Source organism: Tupaia chinensis, unplaced genomic scaffold, assembly GCF_000334495.1.
Source record: "Tupaia chinensis unplaced genomic scaffold, TupChi_1.0 Scaffold000294_2, whole genome shotgun sequence".
NCBI classification, from domain to species: domain Eukaryota; kingdom Metazoa; phylum Chordata; class Mammalia; order Scandentia; family Tupaiidae; genus Tupaia; species Tupaia belangeri.
The window spans coordinates 999,055-1,007,930 of NW_006159780.1; positions in this window are offsets into that span (position 1 = coordinate 999,055).

Below are 8,876 nucleotides of genomic sequence, written 5' to 3' on the forward strand. Positions count from 1 at the left end.
CGAGGTCACGCCCACTAAAGCAAAAACCCATCAAAAAAAAAAAAAAAAAAGAATACTGTAAATTTCTAGTTCTAAAATATATATTTAGTCTTTTAAAATATTTAAAATATTTTATCTTCTGAGGTATATTTTTTCATTCATACAAGTATAATTTTCTTTCTGAATTTATAGTAGCTGTTTTAAGTCTAAACTAATAATTTCAACATCTGAATCTCAGTATTGTCTTATGTTGATTGTCTTTTCCCTTAAAAGTAACTCACTCTGGGACCAGCAGATGGCATAATGGCTATGTCACTGGATTTCCATGTAGTTAACCATGGTTCAAGTCCCAGACCTGGCAGCTTAAACTCATGCCAGGCGCATGTGCATGTGTGCCCAAGATCCCAAAAGGAGAAGGGATTGCGGCATGGCCATCCCCCGGGGGGAATGATGTCTCTCCGTGTCTTTCTGGTAAGCACACGTGCCCTATAGCAAAAACCTCTCCAAAAAAAAAAGAAAAAAAAAGAAAAGAACTCATATTTTGCTAGGTTTTGCTTGTTTGGTTGTTGATGTCAAGCAGTTTTGTATTACAGTATGAATATTGTGAGTTTCATGTTCTGGATTTTGTTACGTCTCTCTAAAGAGTGGTAACATCTTTTGAATCAAACAATTAACTTACTTAGACTCAAAACAAAAACTCTAATAAATGTAGTTTAGATTCATTTCCATTCTTTAAGATGTAGCTATGAGGGACTAGCTGTTGGCATAATGGCTATGTCACTGGACTCCCATGTGGTCGACCATGTTTCGAGTTCTAGACCCAGTGGCTTAAACTCACACCAGGCACGTGTGCGTACGTGCTCAAGATCCTGAGAGGAGAATGAAGTAGAAGGGATTGCAGCGTGACCATCCCCCCTGGGGGGTGATTTCTGCGGGGGCGGTCCGGGGTGGGGGGGGGGGGGGGTAGGGGGCGCCGTCATTTCTTGCTTTCTGTCTGTCTTTCTGGCCAGTGGATGCGCCCTATACCAAAAACCTCTCTAAAAAAAGAAAGAAAAAATGTAGCTATGAGCTGTTTGGGTTTGCCCTGTGAACACATAGTTCTGGGTCAACCACACACTTGTGAAGCGTGTAAACACAGAATATGGACATCTTCTCCAGCTGCCTCCCTTCTAGGATTCCTTCTTCTCTGATGGCTATGGTTACCCTGGGCCTGGTCCTTTATTTTTTTAGCCCAGAAATCCAGCAGCCTATCAATTATAGTACATTATGCAGAGACCTATCTTAAGATCTAAACCACAAAATTATCAAACATATATTGCTTCTTACCCTCAAAATAATCACCTTCAAATCTCACTTATTCTTTAAAACTTTGCATATGTTTTGGGTTTTGTAAAGATTTTATAATTATTTAACGTGTCCGTGTCAGTCTAGGAGTTTACGATATCAGAAGCCTAAGTATTTAGAGTTTAATGTAAATTGTAATATTCCAAAATTTAAGCTGTTTATTATTTGTCCTTCCTATTTCATTTCTTTCTCAGCTTTTAGATCAGTCTTTTGTTATTAATTTTACTGGGTCTTCAGAAAGATCCTGATACATTTTTCATGGAAAAACATTTTTTTCCAATAACTCAGTATTTCCCCTCAATTGGTGGTTCACTAAACAATCTTGTTTACTCATTTTTATTAGGCCAAAGATGAACTATACAACCTGGGTTATCAATAATAAATATAAATTTCTGTTTTATCTCCTTTTGGGCAATGCGAAAACTTTCAAACACTGAGTCCAATTACTTTCTTCTTTACTTATACACCTAAATGATTATGTATTTCAAGTCTATATATTTATACTGGTATCTATATTTCATACAATTAATATTTAGATTTAACCTTTACTTCTCCCTTTATCCCTCCAACTCTTATATAATACTGGATTAATTTAATCATTTTCCTCTTAACTTAAAAACAATTTTTTAGTATTTTCTTCTGTTTGAGTCAGTTAGTGACATATTTTTATTTTTTATTTGCAAGAAAATAACTATCATTTCACTTTCTAATATATTTGCTTGGTTGGAAAGTATATTTGCCTTGTTTCATATTATTCTCTTTCAGATCTTTGAAAATATTATTCCATTGCTTCTGGTTGCCATCTCTCAATTATCAATCAGTAGTTAGTTACATTTTATTATTTTAAATACAATATTTCTGTATTTCTTTATAATCCCTCTGTCTCACTGTTTGTAAGATTTTGCTCATGGACCCAGCAGGTGGTTAAGGTGTTGGCCGACCATGCTTAGAGTCCCAACCTGGCAGCTTGCTTTCTCACTTTTCTTTTCTTTCTCTCTGGTCAAATTGGAAAATAATAATTACAAATAAAGTTAAATAAATAAGTAATTCTTTAAAAAAAAAAAAAGAATTTCTCATGGTTTTGTCAGCAGTTTTTCTATGACTAGCTTAGGTGTTTTGTTTTTCTTTTATTAAATATAGTTGCTAAAAGGCTTACTAAAAATGTTCATTAAACTTTATTTTCAATTTTAGAAAGTTTTTTTCATTGCCTTTTCAATATTTTCCCTTCCATAATATTTTTCTATTCTTTTGTTTCAGGTAATAGCTTAGTCTGTCTCATTATTTTTGTTATTTTTCTTATCATTTCTACATTATTACTCTCCTTTTTTTCTTTCTGTGTTTTATTCTTTATGTGTGCTTATCAATTATCTTATAAATTTCAGTTTGCTAAACCACTTGTTGAGGTTGTTTATTCTTCTTTTAAAATCAATTTGTTTCTAAATTTTGGTTATGGTATATTTTTAGCTCTAGGTAATAGTTTTTATAAAAGGTTTCATCTTTACTTTTTTTTCAATTGTTAATTTTCTCCCACTAGAAGATAATTTCTGCAAAAGGAGTATTATTGTCCATGGCATTTAACCATGTGCTCCCAATGTGTAGAATAATACTGATAAATATCAGTCTCTCAATAAATATATTTCAATTAATAAAAGTCCAAATGATAAATTGAGATTATTTCATTTTTTCAAGTACCCTAATAAGTGTGTAAATCTATCTATATATTAATAATAAAATGTTTATCCTTCAGAGGTATCTGGTACGGGGACACACAGTTGATAAAAGTTGAGTCAAACTGATTGCAAATACATAGTTCTTTTTATGCTTACCTTTCTGTCACCCACTTCAAACAGTGTTTATCTCATATCCTTGGATTTGTATGTGCAGAAATTAACTTGGAATTGCTGAAGATGGATAAGAAAAACCTAAAATTCATGAAAATGTTTTCCTATCCACTGGGAAATATAGAGTTTTTCGAACTGACATTTACATAAAGGTTTTCCTGCCCTCCCCCAGAGAGCATGTCTTATTGCTGGAGAGAGAGGAAGATGGGGGGTGGGAAGGAAAAGTGAGAAAACGTCCCTTCCCTATGGAGCATGATAACATCACAATTCTTTCTCCTCCATTGTTCCCTCCTTTCAGGATTTTTGGCATGCACATGCATGTGTCCAACATGTTCTTGAAGCCATCAAGTCCAGGAGTTAAACTGCATAGTTGGCCTTGTCGATTTAGCTGTCTTAACCACCATGCCACAGGCTGGCATGCTACATAAAGCTTAATCTCTTTGAAATATTTAACTCATCCTTCATAACAAAGATATGAGCCTAGCATTACTATTGTTCCTATTTACAGATAAGGAAACCAATATCGACTGAGTGATCTGCTCAAGATCTCTGCAGTGGTAGAATACAGTTGTAGATGGAAAAGGACAGACTGAGGCTCAAGTAGATGGATTTTTTTTTTTTTTTTTTGGTTTATAAACACAGGATTTAGAAGGACTAATAGAAAATAGGAAAATGCATTAAAGTGAGTTTTTGTAATGTTTTAAGTAAAAATATGGGGAAATGATTTTTATTTGAACATAGATGAGTCATTTTTATTGTTAGTGTAGCAGTCTAATTTCATTTCTCCTATAACCAAACACAGGGCAGGGCCTGGACAGAAAGGGGCAGTCCCTTAGGACCAGAGTTGTATCAACTCAATACAGCACTATAAAAGAAACTGCTAGCATGCTAGGAGAAAGAGAGAGGAAGATATAAAGAAGTCAAGCATAAAGTCTTAATCCTTTAAGAGCCCATGTTAGCTGGCCCATTGGCCTAGTGACTAAGAGAGCTGGATCCCATGTGACCATGCATGAAGTTTGAATCCTAGTCTCTGCTGCTTAAAACAACATGTTGGGTGTGTGTATGTATGTGTGCCCCAAATCCTAATGAGACGCAGAAATAGAGAAGAAGGAATTGCTGTGTGATCATGCCCCATTGGTGGGGGGGGGCGGGTATATTTTCTCCCTATCCTCTTCCTGTCTCTCTGGTAAATGCACATACTCTCTAGCAAATAAAAGAAAGAAATAAGATAAAGGAAAGAGAGAAGGAAAAGAAGGTGAGAGAGAAAAAAAAAAGAAGAAAGAAAAAGTGAGGAAAAAAAAGGAAAATGAAAAAGAAAGAAAAAAAGGAAGAAAGGAAGAAAAAGAAAACATAAAAATGAGGCCAATGTTTATATACATATTGAATACTGCCAGCATGATTTGAACTTTACTCTCTGTGGTGGTACAAGCAGAATTATACATGTGGTTGACAAAGGGAGCATTGAGAGAACAATCTAAGCATGTCATATTTACACTTAACCTTGAAGGGTGACACTGAACCTTGGGGAATGGCAAGAGCATTCATAGGCACATAAATTGAAAGGGCACTCTAGAAACAGGAAAACATATGGCAAAGCACAGACAGTGAGCCCATTTTAAGGGGGAGCTTAGTGTTATGTGAAAATTGTGTAAAAATTTCATGACAGCTCAAGATCAAAGAAGCTGTGTGGCTTTACCTATTATCTGGCATACAGACTTCACCCAGTAAATAAGAGGAAACCAACACAAATTCTCAACCAGTTGGCTTTTATGGTCAGACCCTCCTGTGCCATGTAAATAAATAGTGTCATCACACCCTGTTCTTGAATCTGACTTTTAACTGGCTTTGTGTGATACCAAAACAAGCTATTTAATATACAGTATTCAGTGAAATCACCTTTTTTATGTAAATAAGATGTGTACAATTAAGTCACACTGAAAATTTTCCTGAATACTCGTGTTTGGAGTAATCTCTAAGGTAGTTACTGGCGCTTGATATGTCACATTTAAATTACATTTCCATTAGATCAAAGTAGATACGGGACAAAATGTAAGAATGCCAGTGCTTGAAGTGCCTAAGACAAATACTCTTTTTCAGTGCCAGAACTTTTTAAGTAGAGCCTCCTACTAACAATCTCTTTATTATTATTTTTATTTTATTTTGTACACTTCATCACTACACATCACTTTGTTTGTAAGTTGAATTTACCCAACAATGAACATGCATCACACCAATTTTGTTGAGGATATGAAACACATTATCATTAACAGATTATAATCTACCTCTGTGTCCCCTAAATGTCCTGCCATTCTATTTTTCTCAATTTCCTTCCTTACAGTCTCCCCTTTCTCCCAGCCTCCTCCCATATTGTCTCCAGAATCTATAACCATTTTCAATGCTTCTGTGTCCTCTAATCTCTCAGTTTCCACCACCTACTAACACTTTCTAAATTTCTGTGTATAGCCAGTCGTAGATCTATAAACTTTTATCCACTGGTATCTACAACAGGACATAAAAGCAGGTTAACAATGGTCATATAGTGAGGCCATGTATATAATACCAAGGATTATGAAGTCCAATTTTAATTTAACTCTAATTGGCTGGAAGAAAGGGCTGAAAATAATGATAGGTACTGTTTAACAGGGTGAAGCATTTGATCTTGGGTTCCCAACTCAACTAGACCTAGGTAGAAGGGAAATTGTTTAAACAGTAGTTCCTGAGAGAAAAGCCATTGTAGGACATGTCATCCTCTCAAACATCTCACCTCAGCAAGTAGCTTGAAACTAATATGTATATTTGCCTAGGATGAGGTATTTTATTGTATTTGCTGTTGGTATTTTATTATATATGCTTATTATTGGGTCACTGGCAAACTGCTCTGTGCTAATAGGAGATCCTGGATGTCTCAAGGATTTGGACAGTATTTTAAGCAATAAGTAGCAGACTTCACAAGGGATACTTAGTATGAAAACAAGCAATCTTAGGTAGGAGACGGTAGATGTCTTTAAACAGAAAAGGTCAGATGTGTCAACCTGGAAGTTTGATGTATTATTTCAACTTAAGAAGGGCTTCCTATTAACCAGAATTCTTCTAGGTTAAGCATTGATTTTGAAAAAAAAAAAATGAGATCTGGAATGGAATTTAAGCAAGGAATATGAAGTTACCTGATGGGATATAGGAAATATTGACATTGGCAGACACTGACATTGTTTTGGATCCCAGATTCGGTGTAAGAAAGCAAACTATCTTAGTACCACACACAACTCAGAAACACTGCTCCTCTTGCTGAAAACACCCACAGTCTCATTCAAAGAGATGGCTTGTCTTTGCTAGACCTTTTTATAGCATTTAGCAGTTTGGGAAACTTTTTTATTAGCACATTTATTGTTTATTTTTTATTTATGTATTTTTTACATTCAAAAGGGTGAATGGAGTACTCAGATGTGTTCTTTCAAGGTTAGGATCAAGTTCTGTTAAATTACAGATACTCAACTGGACAAATATTTACCTCCCAGGGCCATCCTAAACAAAATGAAAACAGTACCAAATAGTTCCCTTGCAGCATGATCATGAAGGCCATCTCTCTTGAATCTTTAATCCTAGTCTTAAATATTTGCTGTCCTAAATTGAGAAAAGTCATGTCTGTAATCATATTATCTGTTCTTCTTCATGCTCATCATAAATGTCAAAGGATAATTTTTCCTAGAAAAAACAATCTTTTGTGATAGCATGCAATGTGTTTTTAATTAATGAAGTGGCTTGATGCTGGCGGGCTTGAAGAATCTTATCATCACATGTTGGAGGAATTCATGCAGGGTCCTGTCTGTGCATGCCGAGCTCTGGAGCCAGAGAAAAATCTTCTGTCATTAACTTCTCTGCTTAACTAGCCTGCCTACTAAGAACCAAACTGGCAGTCATGTTGGATGAGTGAATCAAGATATAATGGACGCCAGAGCTGATGAAATACTTTGGCAGGAACAATGAACAGTTTTGTTATAAGTTGTGGTTTTATCTCCAGTGTGGAAGCAAAAAAGCCATTTATGATTGCTCAATATTCTTGGACAAAATATGACTGTCATCTGAATCCAGAGGTAGAAAAGTGAATTTTTATTTATTCATTTGTTTTGCTTTGAAGTGGAGAAATGTTCTCTCGGTGGAGAGGCAATAGAAGCATCCTGGGGTCTGTATACCCTGGCCACTCGATTTGAGTCATTTTTCTTTTTTATTGCTCTGATCCCTGGCAGAAGTCACCTGTTCTCCCCAAGACTTTGTTTCCTCTTTGTACAATGAGGGAAGCAGCACCCATTTTAAGAACAGACAGGATAAAGCACTAAAAGCGCATCGTGGGCTACACAAACAAAGGTATTGTTATTCTTTCTTGAAATGAAGATTATTTAATTTTTACAGACTCACCTAAAGTGAGACCTTAAAATAAGCATTCCTCAGTATTCCTGAAAGAGCGATTTTCCTTTTTCATTCCCAAAGTTTAGATTTTCATTCATAAGCCTGATCAACAAAGGCTCCTTTAATATTCTTTTCCCTGAGTGGAGCCAAAATGTAGGCATAAAATGCAAGGAATTTTTTGATAATGGAGCAGAGATATTTGCTGTTTCTGAGAATAGTTATAACTATGAAGCCAATAAAATGACGAGCTTGGAGACAAGTATCCTGGAAGAAAAGAATGGCCACTGCAACACAGAGCCGGAACCTGGATTATTCTTTCTTGCATTAGGAAGCATAACTTCTGCATTAATTCAGAGTCAAAACAAAGGTTCTTTGCTGTGTTTGCACAATACTCAGAAGCAGAACAACAGGAATTTTGAGCAAAGTAAGGAGCAATTAGGGCAAATAGAATACAAACTAATTTTTTTAGAATTACTTATTTAATTTTATTTATCATCATCATCATTATTATTATTATTTTAAAATTTGCTAGAGGGCACATACACTCACCAGAGAGAGACAGGAGGCCAGGAGGGTAGCAAGCCTCCTGGTCAGGTCTTAAACTGCAGTCAGCACTTTAACTACCATACCATCTGCTGGCCCTGCAAACTGATTTTTAGTCATATAAATAGAGCCCAGGTTGACTCATCTGTAAAATAAGATAATTTCATAGGCATTCAATATTCTTTAGATGTTCTAAGGATTGAATGGCTATTTCTGAACTACAGTCTAGTGGACTGAATATTGAAACTAGTCCAAGACCATATACAATAAGAATAAATAAGATAATATAATTTTAGATAAGTTAGAATATAAGGATATTGTAATATAATAACACCACCAATATCTACAGATCAAGGAATTTATAAAGATAAGTTAGACATGCTAGATGAGAAAGAAACTTGACAAGATAACAGAGGATGACCCGTATGGTTTTCTCTCATTTACTTGGTATAGCAATAAAAGGGATAGCTTCCATAAAATATCCACCTTATTTTCTGGGGTGAAACAGTTGACCTCAACTTTCTGTCCTTTGTTCATAATCTATTCTCTTTTCATGAAATGTTCACTCCCCAATCTCTACAGATCCAAACACTCTATCTTTCAAAGCCCAGATAAAACAGGTCTTCCATGGAATGCCTTTGAGTCTGCCCTCCCCCCACCACACACACACACACACACACGCACGCACACACACACATACACACACACATTTTTCCTCTTTCCTCTCAGCACTCACTTGCAATGGTAAACTCCATGAGGGCTGCA